Genomic DNA, 8,177 nt, shown 5'->3' with positions numbered 1-8,177 from the left:
AACTTATTGCACCAGCCCAAAGTTTCAGCTTCTCAAAAGCAGCAATGATCCAGGACTTCAACCTTATCACAGGGGGTCTGTATCACAGTGTCTGTGACACTCACATGCTCAGTGGGCTCTGAGCAGCTGTTGAGAAGCTAAGCTTAGGGGTTGTCACTAATTATCCAGCAGAAAATAAGGTTGGCCTGTAATATAAACTGATGCTACAGGGCTGATTATTCGATTCTGATGCTAGTTGCACTGGTTTCTGTGCTGCCATGTAGTAATTATCTGTATTAATTACTAATCAGCCTTATATTGTGACATTTCTATTCTATGTGTACTGTATATTATGATTATTGTGATTGTTATATATACATATATATATACTGTATATGCCAGTAATGCAGGGCCTACTTTAACCAGGGCCCACAGGGAAATTCCCAGTGTCCTGTCAGGTCAGTCCAACACTGGCTACACATTATCCCAAAAGTACATTTCACTAGATATGAGCATACTATGTACCATTCTCTTCTTTAATCTCCAACCAAAACTACTATTTCTGTCCACCAGTTCTTGTATTTCCTTTAGATATGTATTCTAAAGAATGCCCAGTGGTAGCAAAGTAATTTAAAGTGTTTATTTTTATACTGTGCTAATATAAAAATACACTTTATAATATTTAATTATCACAGTTCAATGGGCACATAAGCTTCTGTTACAGTTTCTCCCCTTGCAAGTTCTGCCAGTCAGAAGAAGAAGAAGACATTTTTGTTCCTTTTGAACAGAGGTTTTCAGACATGGGGTGTCAATCCCTCATTTTCTGTCCATCATTTGGCTTGGCCCTGTTTATCTTGACATAAGGTTAGTGATATAAATATATGTTGGTTGCAGTCTCCTGCTGTGCTCCAGTAATAGCTTGGGCAGTTTATTGCTATGAATAAATGGGAGGCATAAGCATCACATTATACTTACATGAAGCAATACTGCCAGTTGGTTACTGGAAAGAGCAGTTATTAGTTATTAATAACTCAAAGAAAATCATTAAAACAATCCCCTTCCCTCCCTTGCATTTGCAGATATTTCATAAGATGGGTCATACCATTGTGTGTATAAGTACATCATAGAGTCACTGTAATGGATGCACTTTAGAAATACAAAAGGGGGCGCTGCAGCAACAGTGTGCAAAGACAAACTACTAAACTAAACATAAAAAGGGTATAATAATTTCATTATAGGCTACTCTCAATTTGTTTTCTCAAAGTTAAAAAAATGGCACAGATTGTCATGCAGAAAGAGAAATACACAACTTTACTAAAACTACACATTTTTAAACCCTTTTCTGACATTCATTTTATTGCACAGCATTATATACTGTATAGGGAACCTTTTCTGTACTTTTCTCAAAATGAAGCTAAATAAGTCAACTAAAATGCTAATAAATCTTTAAAATATGTTTTTCCTAGTCTCCTGTGGTACATCTCTTTTAAAATGACATGATGGCATTCATTTACAGAGTAGAAGGCAAAGAGAAAAAAATTGGCACAATTAACCAGTTTGAACACAGTCTTCCATCCTACTTGAATTGCCAGATGTCTCGGGGCTCTGATATGGAGCACAGACACCTACGGCCACCCCTCATGAACCCACCACTCTAAGCCAAACTCAAACCTTTCCCATTGAAAGAACACACAGTGGCAGATTTACTAAACGGCAAATTGGCTAATGCTAGCGACTTTTCGGCAGCATTGCCACCCACAGGGACATCGCCAATTCCGTAACAGGAGCGGGCACCAATTCACTAGCGAACGGGATCGTTGCTAGCGTTCATTCGCACTCTATCACCAGACAACTTTTCACTCTGGCGAACAATCGCTACTCCGCAAATTCACTAGAGAGCGGATTTTACTGAACATTAGCTCTTTCGCCAGAGTTGACTTTGCCACCTCAGACCAGGCAAAGTGCTAAACAGCAGCCAGATCTTCCTTAATCTTCTGTCACTTACATCATATCCTGTGTGCTGAAAATGCATTAAAGTTCAAACAAAACCCTGGCGACTTTTCCTTTTTTTAAGCAGGATTGGCTGCAAAAGTCCTAACTTACTTTTTTGGGTAACCGGTTTCCATTTTATAACAAATGGAACATTCACTTTACAGTGGGCTCATGTGTAGGGCATTATATTAAAGGGATACTGTCATGGGAAAAAAATTTTTTTTTTCAAAATGAATCAGTTAATAATGCTGCTCCAGCAGAATTCTTCACTGAAATCCATTTCTCAAAAGAGCAAACAGATTTTTTATTATTCAATTTTTAAATCTGACATGGGGCTAGACATTTTGTCAATTTCCCAGCTGCCCCAAGTCATGTTACTTGTGCTCTGATAAACTTCAATCACTCTTTACTGCTGTACTGCAAGTTGGAGTGATATCAACCCCCTCCCTCCCCCCCCCAGCAGCCAAACAAAAGAACAATGGGAAGGTAACCAGATAGCAGCTCCCTAACACAAGATAACAGCTGCCTGGTAGATCTAAGAACAACACTCAATAGTAAAAACCCATGTCCCACTGAGACACATTCAGTTACATTGAAAAAGAAAAATAGCATCCTGCCAGAAAGCATTTCTCTCCTAAAGTGCAGGCACAAGTCACATGACCAGGGGCAGTTGGGAAATTGACAAAATGTCTAGCCCCATGTCAGATTTCAAAATTGAATATAAAAAAATCTGTTTGCTCTTTTGAGAAATGGATTTCAGTGCAGAATTCTACTGGAGTAGCACTATTAACTGATACATTTTGAAAAAAATTTTTTTTCCCATGACAGTATCCCTTTAACTCTCTTGTCATTATTGAGGTTCCCTGGACATGTGTAATAAAAAGTGGTAACTTCAAGCATTTGCACCAACATTTATAATAAAGACCTCCATACAACTTTAAATAACCCGTCATATGCAAATTAACTTAAATGCAAGATCACGAACGAAGTTTCCCTAGGCACAAATGAACGCTAGTACATCTTCGCTATGAAATGCTCACACTGCTGAAGTAATGCTAGCGAAAAGTCGGCATTGTTTGGCATCCAGGGTGCAACTTTGCATATTAGTGAATTAGCGTAGTAGTAGCGAATTTGAAATGGTACCTATTATTAAGTATGTTCGGATAGGAAACGCGTTAGGACCGTTGTTTTAGCTCTTTTGGAATAAATTCTCATTTTATCGGCACCGAATGGCTCCTGGAGTGTGTGTCCTTTCTACAAAGTAAATTTGCACCTGGTGAAGTGGTGCGATGTGTGCAAAGCGGTAGCTAGTGACAATTCGCCCTTTAGTGAATCTGCCCCACAGTTCCCATTAGGCAACATACAGTATCTATCTTTGCAGACCACTCAGTTGAGGTTCAAAGGCAACAAGCTGCATTGCAAACATCCTTTACATTCTAATGTCCATAATGCTATACCCTACTAAACTTCAGGTTCAAGCCAATGGGGCATCATATTTTTTTAATCTCACCTCACTATCTTAGTGCCTGGCTGGACACCAGAGGAATTCCTGTCTGAAAAGGAAATTACATATTATGGACGGAACGACCATAAAGAAAAATCAGCTGTCAGTGAATATCCTCTACCCCTTCCCAACATGCTAAGCACATTAACTTCTTACTGGGACACTGAACATCAGTCAGGCCCTCAATATGTCTAGAGTTTGACCTGTTTTATTGTATAATTGATATACCTATACCTCCTGGGCCCCTGTACAGCCGCAGGATCTGCTCCTCTGTAGTTACACACATGAAAGATAGACAACCAGTAGCTTACCAGTCACTTACTTTCTACAGACACACAATTGTTGCTCAACTACAACCCCCAGAATACACAGCCCCTCAGCTAACACTTTATTTGCTAATCTTAGCATAGAGAGTCAACTATTTCCAATATGTAATGTCTCAAAATGGCGTGATATGCTGAGCCAGCTTGTGCCAAAATCACATTTGTATCCTGTTTCTGACTTTAGTTACTATGTAAATTGAATACAGGAACAGATACACCGATACAAAAATTACCACTTTTTATTACATATATCCAGGGAACCTCAATAAAGACACACTTGAAAAAGAGCCCACAGCTCAAAACATGTTGTGTTGAATAAACAATGTAGCAGCATAGTATCTGCATCGGTGTATCTGTTCCTATATTTAATTTACACAATATGTAATGTCCACGTGTCTACTGTCTGGTTATGGATGCCGGTAGGTATCTTCAGCTAAAGTTGGGGATCAAGACAGTGTTTATCCCAGCCCTTCACACAATAGTGGATTTAGCCATAAAAATCATCATTGAGCTGAATAAGATAGTAAAGAATTCAGATTTCACATTACATGGACCCTTTGCTTATAAAACATTTTTATGTAATACTGTACCTGAGTAGGGATTATTATGCCATTAAAGGGATTGTTCACCTTCCAAACACTTTTTTTCAGTTTAGTTGTTTTCAGATTGTTCACCATAAACAAATACTTTTTTTAAAAACGTAAGTTTAAAGTTTAATGTTCCTGTCTCTGCTACATTTAGTTGATACATTTCTCAGCAGCATCTGTGGAGTATTAGAAACTATTGTATCAATTCTAACAGCTGCCTTTAGGGCTAGTCCACACGGGGAGATAGCGACGCGTTTGCGGTCGCGGCGACAAAGCGCCGCGACAGTCGCCGCGACCGGCGCAGGCGACAGTTTTGTATGGGCGCCTATGTAAAAACGCCTGTGCTAACCACACGAGGCGATGCGCTTTTCAACAGTCGCCTGAAAATGCCTCGCCAGGCTTTTTCAGGCGACTGTTGAAAAGCGCATCGCCTCATGTGGTTAGCACAGGCGTTTTTACATAGGCGCCCATACAAAACTGTCGCCTGCGCCGGTCGCGGCGACTGTCGCGGCGCTTTGTCGCCGCGACCGCAAACGCGTCGCTATCTCCCCGTGTGGACTAGCCCTTAAAGAAACCCAGGTATTCTGCTCAGGGACAAAGATAAGAAAACTAAATGTATCAATTTTAAGAGTCAGCGACCCTCCCCTCCTAGAGCTGCTTTAGAAAGTGAAAAATGAAACTTCACACTTCAATATTAAAAAAACCCAATCACAAATAAAAAAATAAAAAGTAGTGATGGCGAATAAATTTGCCTGGCACGAATCTGCGGCGAATTCCCATCAATTTCCGATTTTCATGATTTTTTAGTGAAAACGTTAAAATTTCAGGATTTTTTTGTGAAATCCTTCAAATTTCACGATTTTTGAGTGAAAACTTCTGAATTTAACTTTTTTTTCGTGAAAACGTTAGAATTTCACGATTTTGAATTATTTGCCGTTTCGTGAACTTTGCTGGAAATACACCATTTTTTTGGCGAAACGGGAGAAATTCGCCCATCACTAGTAAAAAGTAATTGGAAAGAAATCTTTATGTCTGGTGAACTATCTAAAAGCAACTTAACTGAAAAAAGTGTTTGAAGGTGGACAAACCCTTTAAATATAATCACAAGGTTTTTAGATACACATCCAGTCAATAAAGTTGACCGCCCTATACAGTAATAGGATCTATTATCTAACATGCTTGGGACCTGGGGTTTTCCAGATCCAGGGATATTTCTGTAATTTGGATCAACAACTTTAAGTCTACTTAAAACCATTTAAGCATTTACTACAACCAATTTGGATTTTGGCACCAATATAAATTCATGCAGCTTAGCTAAAATCAAGTACAAGGTAATGTATTAAGTGAAACAGGAAATTAATTTTTTTTAAAAATGATAATTATCTCCTTAAAATTGAGTCTATGGGAGATGGTCTTCCCGTAATTTGAGGCTTTCTGGTTAATGTTTCCAGATAAGGGATCCTCTATATCTACTTTATTTTATTTCTGTTTTATTAAAGGTGGGGTTCGCCTTTAAGTTAACTTTTAGTAAGTTATCTATCTAAATATCTTTTTATATTTTTTATACTTTTTAAATGATTTGCCTTCTTCTTCTGTTTCCGGCATTCAAAAGGGAACACTGACCCACTTTGAAAAACAAATGTTCTGTAAGGCTACAAGTTTATAATTATTGCTGCTTTTTATTACTCCTCTTTCTAATCAGACTCTCTCCTTTTCATATTCCAGTCTCATATTCATCAATGCTTGGTTGTCAGGGTAATTTGGACCCTAGCAACCGGATTGCCGAAATTGCAAACTGGAGAGCTGCTGAATAAAAAAAACAACAAACAAATAGTAAAAAATGAAAACCAATTGCAAATTGATTTAGAACATTCCTCTCCATGTCATACTAAAAGTTAGTAAAGTTAATTAAAAGGTCAACAACCTCTTTAACAACTGACATTTCCATGTAATTTCCATTTTTTCAGCAGTTCCCTTTACAAACTAAAAACCCACTTTTTTTGACATATTGTGGTTCACTTTTATGGTTTTCTTAGGTCAAATATAATTTAGGGTTGTTGGATTTTTTGTTGAAATTGGAACTCTTACATTACAGAACTGGAACCCATATGCCAGTCTTATACCTGTGATGTGTTTTGCTCTTTCCCTGGAAGCCATAGCTCATGCACATCCATGCACACAAATACTTTGGCTTAATATGTCATGTTGTGATTAAGTGTTTCCATGAAATTATGAAATTCATTATTCAGAATTTGTACAGACCCACTCACAACATTGCACACACATATTTGTTGTGCACCTAAATTAAAGGGCAAGTTGTTCCTGGTTGTGCATGGAAAGCAGTGCACAATATTGTGGACAACATTGCTGTTGCTGGAAAACAACAGACCTGCGATTTAGATATGCCCTTAGGCTGATAGTTTCCCACAAGGCAAAGTAAGATCAGTGACCCTTTTATCTGAATGGCTTATTAGCATTTAGTACGCTGCGTTTTGGAGATGCCTGTGGCTGATTTAACAATGAGTGAGAAGATTTACTGAGCCACTGAAAACAGAAATATCCAACTTTTAAGTGATATAAACATGGACATTGCTATGTCTTTTGACAGAGAAAATAAGACAGCACTATAATAGCTTGTGTACAAAAATAAATGTTTTAATATTATGAAACAAATACTGTGCTGCCTAAAAGCTCTGCATTACTAGAAACCCACTTCTCCTAACTTCTCAACCACACTTCTCCAAATAGGGGCAGTAAATGCACAAAATAAGAAAAAAATGTGTTGAGTTTCCTTTCACGGGGAACTGTTGCAATTTTAAAATGTCATTTCACACATGTTCTATTATTTTTACTGTACTTCCTGAGCCTAGCATTGTTCCCCTACCATAAACAACCCAACCATGCTGTGGGTCAGGACTCAGGAGTCTACTGCAACTTGCTGACTCTCACTGGAATTTGTAGGGGACTCCCAGCATCAGAGTGTTGGTTGCAACTACAAAAAAAAAAAATCTCACGATGAACTGATAATTTCAGACTTGATTGATAAGCCTATGATCTATTTTTCCTGTTCTTGTGTTTATTTGCCCCACCAAGCCTCTTAATCTTGTTTTATTCTCTGAGAGTTTTCTGAATTGGTATGTGACCCTTCAGCTCTGCTTCCCAAAGTCTTCTCTGCATTGTTAGAGTATGCGCCTTCTTATATTTGCACTCACTCAGCTGTGCCTTCATATATCATGCAGTCAGTCTTGTGCAGCCTAGTGAACCATATGTACTTATTTCCTGATTTTGTTGTACATAAACAATATGTCTGCCTAGTGTCAGAACCAACTAGGTTTTTTCCTGGTGTCATGCTGAAACAGACCTACATGAATCAGAACTTCTCCACTTCCCACAAACTATTGCAGCACCCCCCAGACCCCCCCCAGGAGCGCTTTGCCAATGAGGCGAGTTGAGGCTGTTGCCTCAGGCGACAGGGCCCCACTAGTTACCAGGGGCGGCAAAAATGCCGCTCCTGGTACTTTAAGAGCCGAATTTCCAGTTTTCAAACCGGAAGCTGAGTTAGGCTCTCTGCGCTAGCGTACTGGCCCTCTCTGCCTCCCTTGTGCACCCCCTGGACCCAGGACCGCCATCAGAAATCACAGGGCCCCATACGACAAAATTTCCTGGGTCCCCTGGGCTGCGCTCACCACAAGCCCCACCTACAGGTCCGCCCGTACCCACCCCACAGGTCTGCCCCCCACCACACAGTAAAAAAACAAAAAAAATATTGGTGGCTAGGGTTCCCACATGTTA

This window comes from Xenopus laevis, chromosome 6L (assembly GCF_017654675.1).
Source record: "Xenopus laevis strain J_2021 chromosome 6L, Xenopus_laevis_v10.1, whole genome shotgun sequence".
Lineage (NCBI taxonomy): Eukaryota > Metazoa > Chordata > Amphibia > Anura > Pipidae > Xenopus > Xenopus laevis.
The sequence above is the reverse complement of the archived record's forward strand: the minus strand, read 5'-3'. Positions refer to the sequence as shown.